We start from the raw sequence: 15,000 nt of genomic DNA on the forward strand, positions 1-15,000 counted from the left end.
CCAGCGCCCTTATTATCAGCCGGATTCCTAAGTTCCCAAACATCAAAACCCACTCCACAGGACCTGATCTCACTCACAAGCTTTTTCAAATGGAGCCCTTGTGGCTGTTTAGAAGTTTTTTCAAAGTCACCTTCTTTATCCCAATCAATTACTTCTGTTATAATGTTATCCAGCATTATGTCCATTACACGAAGCAGCAAGTGTAATTCATCAGCAATGACATGGTCAAGGTCTATATTTAACAGTGGCTCCTTCACACAGCAGTAATCAGCTTTTCCTTCTTTCACAAGTTCCTTAATTTCCATCAGTGTTCTCATCATTGGTGGTGTATTAAAGTGTTTAAAATGTTTGTCTGTTTGCCACCTTTTGTCTTTGTGTACTTTGCACCACAGGCAGGCATATAAAGATGTGGCTCCCTTAAGTCCCATGACTGTGAGCAAAAATTTGTAGTCCCCCCCAAGAAAAATTCAAGCTTCACTTCTTGACCATCAACAGTAATTGCACCTTGTTCAATAAAAGAATTGATTTCTGAAAAGACATTCTTAAAGGAGACCTGTAAAGTTTCATACTTTTCAGTACCATTCACAACACCAATGGTATGATTTCCTTTAGCAGCCATGACTTCCTCTTTTTTTTGGAGCAGTGCACATGAAAGTAGGACATAATTAGATTTCTGTGTCATTTTAGCACCATCCCCACTGATTTTTATTTTGAGTGTCTCATTATCAAAATTAAAGTCTGGATTTTCCTCTTTAAATGCTGAAATCTGCTGCAAGAGAAGTGATTCACATGACACTTGTGCACCCTCAAATGTTCCAGGTGTAGGAGTCACATGGCAAAGTTTGTTTAAATTATTTTTGCATTGTTTTATGAGATAAGACCTTGGAAGACCATTTTCAATCATGCTAAGTTCATGGTAAAACTCATCACTGACACAAAATTTATCCAATAAGTACAGAATTAGCTCAACTCTTGACATTTCACTGTCAGTTATTTCATTCTGGGAAGTTGAATGTTCCCCTGGCTCATTTGTTTTGGTTTCAGCATTTACTTCATGGGTCTTCCCAGTTTTTGCTTCTTTCACTTTCAATGATTCGAGCTTAAGGCCAAATGCTTTAGCAAACCACATAGCTGTCTCAGCTCTGGTCAAGAAAGCTTTCAGTGTGCGTTGTTTGTTTTTAGTCTCAGAAATATCTTTCCCTTTGTAAGCAAGTCCCTCTTCTTTCTCGAGGAATTTAATGTATTCTTCCAGTTCATTGTTAGCACTTTTAAGATCATTTATTTCATTGCCCATGGAGTTGATAGTTTCCTTCATTTCATCAATAAGGATTTTCCTCTCTGCCTCTAAGTTCACCTGGGCTGCTCTCCATTCTTCTAAATCATTCCTTAGAGATTTTATCTCATCTTCAGTCTCTTGGCATGAGGCTAATTGGTCTTCAAACAAATGAAATTTCAATGTTTTTTGATCCAGTTTCTTTGACCCCTGTTTGTGCGATACTGCGATAAAACAGTTCCTGCTCTTTTTTCAAACTGTTCATGTATATTGTTGCGTATGTTCATGTCATCCTTAATTACAAAGGCACGAGCAGGTGCTGACATGTCAATTAAATCTGGGTACATAAGCTTCCTTTTCTCGTCAACAAAGTAAAATTTTGGCTTCTGGCTGTTCCTGGCATACAAGTACCCCTGAAGGCCTCTATACTCCCAGATAAACTTCATATTACCATAGAGGTTTCCAGTCTCTGTGGAAGAAAAAGACAAATAAACTACAAGTTCATCCCTACAAGCCTGTTTCGTGGTCGCCCACTCATCAGGGGATACACTTATGTGCATTATGTGTATTGAGCACTATTTTAACAGTGTTGGCAGCCTTATTATTATTATTATTATTATTATTATTATCATTTATATATAAATTAATTGACCTTTTATTTTCTTTTATCTTCAAGATATTGCTCTCAGCATTAATTTATATGTGAAAATTTAAACTAAAAATATAGAAAAAGTTCCTCAAGCAGACACAATATAAAAAGAAAACCACTCACCTTCTTCATCTTGATAGCAGGAGGAGTCATGGTCATCTTCTTGGAACTTTTGTTGCTCTTTCACAAGATAGTACCATTCTTTTATGGTGGAATAGTATAAGCAAATTGTTAGAGCTATCTGCCTCGCTTGTTTGCTTTTAAAAGCATACTGGAACGGTGACTCCACGACGTTAATTTTTCAAGGTTGAAATGATTTACTTGGTGTTATATCAGACATGGCTTAAATTTTTTTCCCGCAACCTTCCCGCTTCTCGGAGGGCTTCTTCCCGCTTTTTTTCAAAATTTGGTCAGCTCTTATGTTCAGCGGCGTCCCTATTGTAACAGGGAATGCAACTGACCAAAAAAACCAGCTAAAAACAAAATGGCTTCCAAAGTGGAACGAAAACAAACCGGTTCTCGGAGCATTTTTGCTTCACTAGTGGCTCCAACCTGGCGTATGCCTCATTCAAAAAAATCCTGCTTTTCGGTCAAAAAAGGCACTGCCTTAGTGGACGTTTTTTCGGGAGAAAAATACTCCTTTTGGTAGTTTAACATCACATCTTTTGAATGGGAAGCTGGGGAAACGTATCAGAGAAACTATTTTCTCTCTGCAGACGAAGGGAGGCATGAAGGTCAACACTACTTTAAGAGGTTAGTAAGAGGATATTGTGTATATTTATGACTCTACTTCGATCAAAAAAGGCACTGCCTGGAATAATTTTATTTTGACGTTTCCTTCGATTGAAGTGCTGTTCGATCGTTGCTTTATCGATTTTTGAGCTGGGGAAAGTTGCATTCTCGGCGAGAAGGACAAAAAATGCAATAGTTTATAATTTCCCCCTCATTCTCTTTATGATTTGCCGCCATATTTAATCCGTATATGTGTCCTTTGCGCATGCTTGCAGCTGAGGAGGCAGCCATGTTGTATTGAATTTCTGGCTATGTCGAAAGTGGCAAGAGAGATGATCCATGATTTAGCCATAATAATGACCCTTTTGAACAGACAGGAGATAACATTTTGCTTGAAAATAATATAAAGTCTAAAGGCTAAAATTTAACTCCCTCTGTTATGATTCTCTCTGAAGAACAAGATATTTCAGTTGTGATTATCAATTTTTGCATTAATAATAATTGATTGTTTTTAGATTGTGACTGCTGTGTCAATTATACAGAAGTTGCCAGAAATTGCCAGATCAACAACTACTTCACCTGAAGTCCTGCCACTTTATGAACACTTGACAAGAAAGAAGTACAATGCAAGGTACATTACTTTTGAGAATTTGTGGTTTAAGAACACCACTTTTTTCTTTTAGAGTTGGACATTGGTGTACATTGAAAAGTGCCAACAGAAATAGTACATTAATACAGCTGTACACGTATATAGAACTTGACCAGAAATCTGGGTTTTGTTTGTAGGCTATTAAAAGAAAAAATTGCAGACGAGGTACATGTTGTTGGCTCCTTGGAACGTTTATGGACAAATTCACCACTCATGACTGAACAGCAGCTTAAAACACTTCCAAAGCACCATGGCAGAGTTTGGTTGTTCCGGCGATGCCTTATAGATGGAGTCTTATTCCATAGCAAGAGCTACAAACGGGTAACTGCAAGGAATGATTACACCGTTCAATTTCGACATTTAAATGACACCCACTTTGGTTCCATTTACACTTACGCGAAAGTTGAGGAAAAGTGCCTGAAAGCAGTGTGCAGTGATAATAGAGGTTCTAGAGAAACAAGAGGAGCAGCTACCCTTGTATAGAGAGCAGACGGTAGTTAACTACATTATAAGAGTGAAAGAACCAAACAGGTAGTTACAAGTAAATCTTGATTATACATGTCATTTGTGTAACATTTTGGTGTTTGTTTCCTCAGCTTGCTCCCTAGGCTATTATTCAGACATTTAACTGCTCTCTGTTGTCTTGCTTTTTAGACTTGTGGCTGTACCTGTGGTGAACGTTATTAAAAAGTTTCTCAGAGTAGATGTTCCATCAGGATGTTTCATATGTTGGATGCCAAATCCTTATGAAAAAGACTGAGTTACATTACACTGGTTAATGATTTGCAACTCTGTGAGTGTACGAGTTACACGGAAGGACATTCTCAGCTTACACCTTTCAGTGATGGACCCAAAATTATCATGAATATTAATAAGCTGCCAACTTGTAAAATTGAAGTGGTAAAATGGTAAAAAAGTTCAATAATGCATCCAAATGAGTACTTAAAACAGTACATATATCCATTTCCCTTTAACAAAGGCAACTGCTATGAGACAAACATTCTGAAGCATTGAATTGAGTTCTCATTTGCTCTATCCATGTAAATATTCATTATTGGTTTCTCTTTTGCTGACTTTAATGTTTTATTAATATTCGTATATCAGGAGTTCATCCTGGGAAATTTTGAAACTATGCGAGATTGATCAATAGTCTAACATTGCCTTATGTAAAAACTATGTAGACTTTTCTCACAAAATGTCTAATAGCATGCTGACATGCATATGCCATTAAGCAATCTGACATTGACACATAGTAAATATATAGCTAGCTTCTACATGTATTTCTTTTTGGATCTTTGTATGGGAAATTTATAGCACTATGTAAAAAGTAAGTTACTTCTTACATATAAAATTTGCATTCTTTGGGATATTTTAAAACTACGGTATGTGAGATTGATGAATAGTGGAAACATAGCCTTTTGTAAAAACTATGTAGACTCATACTCACATAATGCTTTCTGGCATGGTATGTAAAAGCTATTTCACTTGAAATGCATGGTAAATAAAATAGTGTGAGATTGATGAATAGTGAAAACATAGCATTGTGTAAAAGCTATGTAGACCTTCACTCGCATAACTGCCTCACAACATGCTATGTAAAATCAATTTCACTTGAAATACATAGTAAATAAATAGTCATGTCAAACTGTTGCATAGATTTTACTTACATATTTAAAAGCTATGCCATCTTAAAATAGCTTTTGCATAGCTTCTGAAGACGTTTTACATACCCTGAGCTATGTGATAAGACATACTGCATAGTCAATACATAGACAGTATTGAGCAACACATACCTAACACAATCAAATAGTACGAAAATAGCATTTGCATATATCTGATTCTACAAGGGCCACATACCTGAATAACAATATATTGTTATTAAATGTTTCCGGTAACTGTTTCAGATATTTATCTTTTCCTCCTTTCAGATATTTTGTTTAATAAGATTTTTAACAACATTTTAAATAAGATATCATCCCTTATAAACATGAATGAGACTTCGAGCCTCAGCAAAAGTACCTTTCTTGTATCAATAAATTAGTCAAATTGGGTGAGGTGAATTGAGGTGTTGCATGGTTAAAATGAGGATTCACTGCAAATAGCAACACGGAAATACATGTATAGTTGCTGTTGCAACGATAGTTCATGGTCTCAAAGTAGGAATGTTTGTTGATGAGAAACAGGAACTATGGTGTACTCTTTTTGTATAATTGTTTATTAAAGTTCCATCCAGCTTCCATCAATGCTTTCTTTGACTGACAAGACCATGTAAAGAGGCAATGAGCGGCAGTAAAAGCAAAGTGGCTGTAATGCTTCAGGGGACAGTTCCTTGTGGCAAGCCACACAAAGCTGGAACGCCAATCTCAGCCACACCGGGGAACAGATCAATCAAAGGTGAGATGTCATATCTGTGCTCAATGTTACTCCTTCCACGCACATTGCAAAAATCTCGTGCTTTTGAATAGCACAAATTATGGAATCAACACCGACCTTACAATGAGCTAGTCCAAGGAAACGTAAGGAATCAAAAGCGGCATCATTAATACCCGTATCAGTCAAGTTTTCACATCCGCACACATTCAGAATTCCTAAAGAGGGTATGCTCTCCGTAGTAAAAACTAGATGGCTGTCATCTAGCTTTGTTGCGCTCAAGTTGAGCTCTGCAGTGTTAATAGGTCTAATCAATGGATATTCAGAAAGTTCGCCTTGCATTTTAGCCATATTTAAAACTGTCCGTCCAGGACAATTTTGCACTATTTAACAGAATGTTGACCAGGGTGGAAGAGACAAGGCCTCCATTTCACCGCCTGAAGAAAGTTATCCACAGTCTCCTTTGATAATTTTTGGGCCTTTACTTCTGAGAATTCGATATCCCTTGCATACTTAACCACACTTTTGTCCTGAGAAATTCGCAGCCACGCCTTACACACAAGAGAAACAGTTTTTCGAACAAATTTGTAGGCTAAATAAGAGAAAATGTTAAGTATGATGCTTTGAGGTAAACTATCCATTTATCTTCAGTCTAGCACCCTGAAGACGAGTACTAGTATTTGTGAAGTTAGAACGGGAGTGACTGATAGTGTATGGTGCCACTAAAATCGTCCTATCAGCCTTAAAAATCGCTAATGCCATCAGATTCTCTTGTTTCCCCCAAAGACTTGAATCTGTTTGCTTTTTTGGTCTCAAGATCAAAGGAACCAATTGCTTAAAGTAAACTAAAGAGCAAGGGATCAAGGAAACTTTCGTTCTAAAAATGAAATACTGAAGTACTGGAATCCCTATACTTGGAAAACTTAACCATATTGCAAGGGGAATGGAACTCCTCATCTTCAAACGAAAAGCAGACCTCTTGATACTCTAAAAAAACAACATTTTGCCATATCTTAATAATTTAGAGTCTCAAGTAAATATCTGTTCTAATTTTTTTATATTGGCTGACACTACTGTATCAGATGTTCTGGTTCTCCAACTAAAACGAGCTGTTTGCGTTTTTAAATGGAAGATCAAAGAAACCAACTGCGTGCCAGAAAATGAAACGCACATAATAAATGAAACGTTCATTATAAAGTAGGATATCGAAGCACTGTGACCATACAAAAGGAAAACGTAAACATATTGCAAAAAGGGACTGGACATCCCGAACTTGAAACGATTAGTATACCTTTTCTTTTTCTGAAAAATATCTTTTCCCTATCATGATGATGTTGAGTATCAAGTAAAACTAATTGTTTTCTGTATGGTTGCTAATATTGTCAGAATTTTCTGGTTCCCCAAAAAGGGGAGCTGTTTGCGTTTTTGGTCGCAAGATCAAAGATAACAACTGGGTGCCAGTATTAATGAAACTTTTGTTCTTAAGTGAGACATCGAGTCACTAGTATCACTAAGCAAGGAATATTTAAACACATTGCTAAAGCTCGGTCATGAATGTTTTTCTTATGTTTTCTGATGATGTCAGATTATCTGGTTCCCATGGAATTAAAAAGGAGTTGTTTTACATAGTGTGCGAGTTGTCTTTCTTTAAAATCATGCTCATGTGGCATGGCTATTTCGTGGGTGAGGGGTGAAGGGTGAAAACTGAAACAACCCAAAACTGATGTTAACCTTAAGCCGAAAGATTATCTAAAGCCTAAGGTTAGCATTTTTGTAAAGGTTTGGGTTGTTTCAGCTATTGCACCCTTCACCCCCTACCACCACTCCCTCCACCCCTCACCCCTGGAATAGTCATGCTGTGCTCACGACATCTTAGCTTTAGCACTAAACAGAAATACAATACTGCAGGATGACAAACATAACTACAATGATTAAATACCCCTACTCTGACAGTTTTGAATCAAAAGTCTCTCGGGACACCATATATGTTTGAACTGAAAGAATGGCAAGTAAAAAAGTGATGATTCATTGGCATACAAAGTGTGCATGGAATGGACGTCACCAGCAGATTCCGTGAAAACACATTGATCCACCAAAACCGGCCAGCTTAGCAGAAAGCGAAAGAGTCAGAGTGAAGTTTTCTGGAAGGTGGTACAACGCATTCGTGGTTACATTGTGGTCAAAGGAACAAAAAGGTTAGTGTTATTATAGTATATTGTTCCTTCAAAAATTCCTCAGCCATTGTCCCATTCAGGATGAGATTTATTAGTCTTGCCCCTGAAAAACACCTTTGATCTTAACCATTCCCTTTTACCTAGTGGGAGCAGAGATAGCGCAGTGTTAAGAACATGACACTGCTACGTCTCTGGGTGTTCTGGTGGTTTCCGTTTTTCCCTCCCCTAAGCAAGGAATTTCGCTAAAAGATACGGCTAGTTCCAATGTAATATGGTTTGAACTAAATTGGTGGTTATATTTTAACAGGTGTTGCAAAAAACAAGTCTTCAACTGCTGTAAAGGAGAGGAAAGCGGATGATGGAGAACAGTCAAAAACAAAAGCGCCAAAAACTGAGACAATTGTTGACACAACTGATGTTGAAGAAGCTCCTACAGTCCCCAAACAAAAAAAAGAGGAAGACCTTTATAAAAACTTCTCGGAGGAGAAAAGTCGTAGGGAGTCGGGCTGGCATTTGATGGGCCTGGGCAATAAAAAAAAAGGGGGTGAAGTATGAGGGAAAGAGAAAGTAAATGAAGTGTTAGGGTTAGGGTTAGGGTTAGGGTTAGGGTTATTCACCAAGTGGAGGTGGTTAGTGGTGGATATTTACCAAGAGGAACTTGGGGACTTTTATTAATATAAATAAGGGCACTTTGAACTTTGTGTACACTAATCTAAAAATAACATGTAAATGAAGTGTGACGAAAAGGGCAGTGAGTTGGGGAAAGAGAGCCAACAGATAAAGATGGTGAGAAAGGAGAAGGAAAGGAGGGAAAGGGAAGGGAAAAAGGAGAATAGAAGAAGTGGAAGTATGACAGAATGAAATGAGAAAATGGGAAGAATGGAGAAGAGAGGAATTGGAAAGAAGGGAGAAGGAAAAGAGAGAATGGCAAGAGAAATGGAAAAAAGAGGAATTGGAAAGAGAGAATGGGAAGAGAAATGGAGTAGAGAAGAAGTGGAAGAGGAGAGAGAGAAAGAAAAGAATGGGAAGAGGAAAGAGGAAAGAAGAAAGGAAGAGGTGGGAAGAAGGGAGACGGAAAAGAGAGATTGGGAAGAGGAGAGGAGACAAAAACATGCGGAGCGGAAAGAAAAGAGAAAAGAGAAAGAGAGGAGAGAACTGGAGGAGGAAAGAAGGAAGGAGGACGTCCAAAAAAGGGAGAGCCTGCAAGAAGATATCATGCTACTACCCTCAGTTCTTGATTGGGGGGACTGGTCCCTGGACAGTCCAACAAATAGCCAACAAAGCAGTGAGAATTGGCAATCTCAGATGAACGAGGTAAAGTGAGAACATATGTTTCTACTTCCAGGTGTATCTTGACCACTGCCTACTGTTTTTTTAGACAGTGAAAAAAATGGAATCCACCCTTGCAGCATTTATGGCTGAAACACGGATAATGTTGCAGAACTTAGATGACCAGATGAGGAAGCTTGAACATCCTGGTGTTCTACCTGAACATTCAACTCCATCTTCGGTCTTTTGTTTTCTGAAATGTCTAATTACCGGGGAACAATATTAATTGCAGTATTATTCACCAAGTGGAGGTGGCTAGTGGTGGATATTTACCAAGAGGAACTTGGGGACTTTCTATTAATATAAATAAGGGCACTTTGAACTTTGTGTACACTATCTAAAAATAGCATGACATTGTTCCTTTAAGAAGAAAAAAGCCCTCAAATTGAGATTCAGTCGTAGACAAAATTCAAACTTGATGTCTTACCTCCCTCTCCTCCTTCTACACGCTATCCTCGACTTGAAGAAAAAAAAAGACTTTCTGTGAATATTGTTTTCTAAAATCTCAGCTCCAATTCCCATGTTAGGATGTATAGAACTTCTATATGACAACTTCATTTGCTGTTTTAATATCTACCTTTTTTTAAATCTGGGGGCGTCCTTACCGTGATCAGAGATCGGGCATTCAAAGAAAAACTATGACTTTTTGTAAGAAACTGTTTTATGAAAGAACATCGAGTGTATCGAATCTCCTTCATTTTGATGAAGATTGAGTCTCCTTTGGTTGTGTATGGGCGCAAACGAATGCTTGTGCAGTGAAAAGCTTCAATTATAGACATGCTTCATCGAGTTCTTCTGGTGAAATTGACTGTTTCAGCAACCGGAATATTCCACCCATCAAAAGCATCAGGAAAAAGAGTTGTTCAGAGGGCAGGAAACTGCTCAACAGAGGTACAGCATAGTACAGAAGAAATGCTCGTTTTTCTGGTGCTGTAAAAAAAATTATAACAACTACATAAAGTGCAAAAAACCATGTAATATTCTTCAAATGATAAATTAATTCCTTGCAACTAAAGGTCTGGATGTGCGGATTCGACTCTTCAGTTGCCATTTTCAGTGCAACCAAAAACTCAGGATTTTGTGACTGTTAAAGTAATCTGTTTTCATCGGACATTACATGGGCCATATAACTCTGTTTTCCATGGAAAGATAAGCTACGTTTATTTATGTACGACTTGCTCTTCGCAACATGTTACCGAGTGGAAATGGAGATCTTTGTTGAACAATCTTCTCTTCGAGTGGCAGAGAGGACTACCGCAATTATCGAATGTGATTCCTCGAAGACCAGGGCGATTAACTGCTACATTGATCAGAATCAGTGTATTATCATTTCTGGAAAGTGCACAGCTTGCACAGTTTCTCACAGCTTGCTAAATTAGCAGCAATATTTTATCCACTAGTAAATGTAAAAGAGAATGATTTCTGTGCAGTTTTGACAAGAAAAAAGCAAAAGTCCAATGAGATGTACATGTAGGCCTGGAAAAAAGTCTTTTTGTCTCATTTTCAGATCTAGACCCAACTTCTTCAGGACTGGAAGAAAAGAAGAGTCCAGGTAAAAAGAAGTTACTGTTGATTTGTAGTGTTTCTAGGAGTGTAATGGTGGACATGGACCAGAAATACTCTTAGGCGCTTCATGCTACGGTAACCAGAGATAAACGCCGGTCAGATGGGCCACTAGGCTTGTAGCAGACTTTACCTTTTTAATGGTTGGACATACAGAGATGTATCCAGGTTTTTAAATTTGGGGGTCTTTGGGACCCCTTTGCGAAAAATTTGGGGGGTCCCGCTAATAAATTTTTAACAATTAATATTTGATCTATTGCCTCTCTTCAGAAACCCATAAGGGTTGAAAGATTCAACCAATCAGTTCGCACTGAATATTCGGAAGCTTTGAACGCGCGTTACACGTTTCAACCCTTATGGGTTTCTGCTCTTATACAGTAATTGCTGCTGGGGTACCCTTTCAGATTTTTAAAAATAAAGTCTTATCCCTCTCCTCAAATATTTCCTAAAAGTAAAATGATAAATTTCTTTGAAACTGTTGTGCCCATTGATTCATTGATCAAAATGGATGGGCTGTCAAAGCTCCATCCATCACATCTGAAAACATCTCGAGGAATCTGTACACTGTAGGAACTGCTGGCTCCAGTTGATAAATGATCTACAATCAGTGACACAATGTTGGTACACCAACGGCATTAATCGAGCATCCCTCCCTCTCCCACCTTTCAATGTTGTTTAGAAATTAAAACGTACTGAACAGTTAGTTTGGGTGCATTGCGCTATCCAACATTGAACGGGGGAAAGGGGGGTGGGTGTTCCAACGACTTATGACCGTGATTGTATTATTGAATAAAGTATCGTATAACCTTAAAATAATCATGTCACGTTGCTGTATGTCTGAAGATATCCAGTGTGTATTCGTTTGATGTTGCACAACCATTTTATGACAATTGTTGTGTGGCCTTTGGAAGCACTGAATACCACTGGTAAGGAACTGAATTTTTGTAAAGTACATGTTTTCTTAAATAAACGTTAGTTGATTTTAACGCATAGCGCAAGGTAGACGGGAAGCCTAACTAGAGACGGAAAGGAGCCTAGAATGGCTGCATGACTCTGAGTCAAGCTTCCAGAGAGAGTTGCATAGCATTCGGAAACGACTCGATGTAGGAAAGCCTTGGGAATCTGGAGATTGCGGTGAACGAGATGCAAGACTATAGCTACGCCTTCAACATTAAAATTCTCCGAGTCCCTGAGCTAAACGTTTACGAAGTTGCCTCCGAAACCAGTAATCTTTGCGTTAATCTGTTAATCGCATGGGCGCTAATATTACTATTAACGACATTGACATCGCTCACAGAGTCTCTTTTCGAGCCTCTTCTTGCTCCAAGCCCAAACCAATCATTTGCAAATTTGTAAGGCGACTCGCAAGAAATAACGTCATGGCCACGATGGCTTGTTGCTAGGGGAAAACTTCCCAGATGCTCTTCTGAGGTCATGTGATGACCCTACCAATTAAAATGGCGTCATTTGAAGTTTTTTCGAAGCGGGAAAGTCAAAAGCTATTTTTGCTGGTTTGTCGAAACGTAAGGAAATGAATTCTTGCCTTGTGATTGGTTAGCTATTAATAAATAAAGTTAGCTTGTGGGTGAGGGAGTAAGTAGCCATTTAGTACTGAAAATAATGGCACTTCTCAGATCCACTTTTAAGCAAATGTTGGGTTTATGCCGCTAATCAAAACACGCCAACACACTGTTTTATTGATTTTCTGATAGGAACAGAGATAATAAATGTTTTGAATTTGAAATGTTGCTTCTTTGATTCAATTTTCGAGGAGAAATGACAAAAAAACTGCACTCATACCCCACTCTTCGATCTAAAAAATACATTAACATAAAAATATCCCGTGATGCCGTAGGCTTTTCAAATTCAGATGAAAGTTTGGGATAATGGCGACCTCCAGCGCCGAAGAAATGGACCAAACTATGTACGTTCTTCATGTATAAACCCCTGTTTGAAACGCATTACTGCTTACTGACTCCATCTTCAATTCCTTAAATTCCAAGCTTTAGTCTCAGTTGATTTCTTGTCGAATTTGCTTTTATTAGCAAGGAAAAATTGTGTTCAAAATCTCGTAAATGTAGCAAGCAGGACCGACATTCAGGCAAGAGTAATAAAGACAGACAATTTCACCCCTTCTGGGAGACTTCCCGCTTTCAAGTGCGGAACAGCTCGAAGAAGGAATTTTCTGAAACCAACGAACAGCTTATATCAGATTACGAAACAAAGAGTGCGAGATTTACCGACTTGGAACGACGCGACGAAAAAGCAGAAGCAAAAGAAATGGAAGCTGGTAAGGCATAATGTACGCAAATACTTTTTAAACCCATGCTTTAACGCAATGGAAAGAAACTGTGTGCAGCATTTTAGAACAGGCGTGACTTCTCATACGTTGTTTGTCTCAGCATGAAATTAATTTTACTTGAGACCAAAATAATAAAATGTATCTTTAAATTTCTACTCTGTTTATATTGAAGTTTATGTGTTTAGGTTATTTTTCACAAGCTTCATTGCTTTCTTTGGTCAGTGCTATTCCCCACTGAAAGGCACTTTGGAAAGAAGAGTATATGTGCTAAGTCAATTTATTATTGCCCACGAGCTTGAAGTGTCTGCAGTAAAAACATTATTGTCTTGAATGTTGTGTCATTTTATCTAATCAAACTGCATTAACTTTCCTTAATTGCCATTAGAACAATTACTTAAAGATGCTAAAGAGAAGGCTAAAAAACATGAAGACGATCTGGAGCTCCTAAAGAAAGAGTATAACAGATTTAAACTTATGCTTGGTCAAACGCAGCAGGGCGGATCTAAGCAGACCCAAAATGCAACAACATTTTAGATACTATCAGATTTCAAAAGCAGCACTAGATACAGACGTCGGCAGGAAACAAAAGAAATGCTAGAGTACATCCATGGTGGAGATGAGGGGGCCCTTTATGGTGCATGGGACTTTCTCGCTTCTTTTGCTTCCAAAGAAATCATAGATAAACTGATTTCAAAGGGAAGTATTTACAGGGAGTGTTTGGAACAGCTGTAAAAGATTTCAACAATTCTGAAGAAGCTTTAAAACAAGCAGTAGCCGTGAAGTTCCAAAATTACCTGTCAAGGCGCAAGTTTAATTTAGTTTGTAAGAGGCAGAGCTCAGTATATGATGCAGACCAAAAAGTTTGGCTTCCGAGAAACATAAAATGCATGGATGCAGAAGTTGATCATTTCGTAAAAAGTCTCCATATTGGTCATGTCTGCCAAATATCAAACTATCCTGGAGTATCACGCACAGTCACAGGATTGGTTTTTGTGATTCTGGACTTGCATTTGCGATTGCCTCGTTTACATAAACAATTAATTTGGTTTCATGGCAACAAGTACCACTTTATTTTTCAGTTTTCTGATGATGGGGCTCCAGAGACCAGCGAACTGGCAATGTCCATTGGCTCATTGACATGCTGGAACTATGGATCGAGGGTAAGAAGTAGGGAATTCCATTACCTACCTACTCTATTGTGTCTCAGAGAAGGAGTCTGCAATGGAAGACATCTGGAAGCAGCACACGGAAGAGATGAGGGTGTTGGAGGGAAATATTTTGACAATTCATGGTCAGCAGTGTACACTTGAATTTCAACCTAGTGCAGATCAGTCGAGGCAAAGCTGGGCTAACAATGAGCTGAACCAAGCGGCAACATATCTCTCACCTTATGCTAATGTTCATAAAGGACAGTTATCTAAGATGGGTGGGACTATAGGGAATGATAGTAACTGTACATGGCAAGTGCCCACACGAGAAAAACGCCAAGAAGACTTGAGTAAAGTTCAAGCCTTCCAAAAGACCTTAACCCAACCCAGGGTCACCAAAAAACATTAGAATTCATGGCTAACAATGGTCTCCAGTTGACACAACAGAAATTGCAAACATTAAGTTTTCTCACCCTGATCTCACCGCCCCACGTCAGGAAGGAGTAAGGGAAAGAGCTAATTAGGCAACTGGATATTGTAAACAGGCAAGCAGAGGTATTTAATGACAATATGCAAGCAGCATCAGTAACACCTGATGTCTCGGGTAGAAAGCCAGGATGTGGTTTGTCATTTGTTGCTAGTAAGATAAGAGAACATTACAATGACAAAGATCATAGAGCCAATAATCTAAGCACAAGGCTCATTGGGGAGCAAGCTATTGCACTTGCCAAGTGTTAATGCAGGCTTATTGATGCCTTGGAAATTACAGATGAATCCAGTGCCCAAAAAATGAAGAGGCAGGCCCTTGGTA

General features: G+C 38.4%; 2 pseudogenes; one reads left to right on the forward strand and one right to left on the reverse strand.

Annotated features, from left to right (window-relative positions):
* LOC138053395 (uncharacterized) overlaps positions 1 to 1,620 on the reverse strand; it is a 2,368-nt pseudogene extending 748 nt beyond the window's left edge.
* A 7,106-nt stretch (positions 1,621 to 8,726) lies between these two features.
* LOC138053396 (uncharacterized) overlaps positions 8,727 to 15,000 on the forward strand; it is a 7,073-nt pseudogene continuing 799 nt past the window's right edge.

The sequence above is a fragment of the Montipora capricornis genome, chromosome 6 (genome assembly GCF_036669925.1).
Source record: "Montipora capricornis isolate CH-2021 chromosome 6, ASM3666992v2, whole genome shotgun sequence".
Classification (NCBI taxonomy): Eukaryota; Metazoa; Cnidaria; class Anthozoa; order Scleractinia; family Acroporidae; genus Montipora; species Montipora capricornis.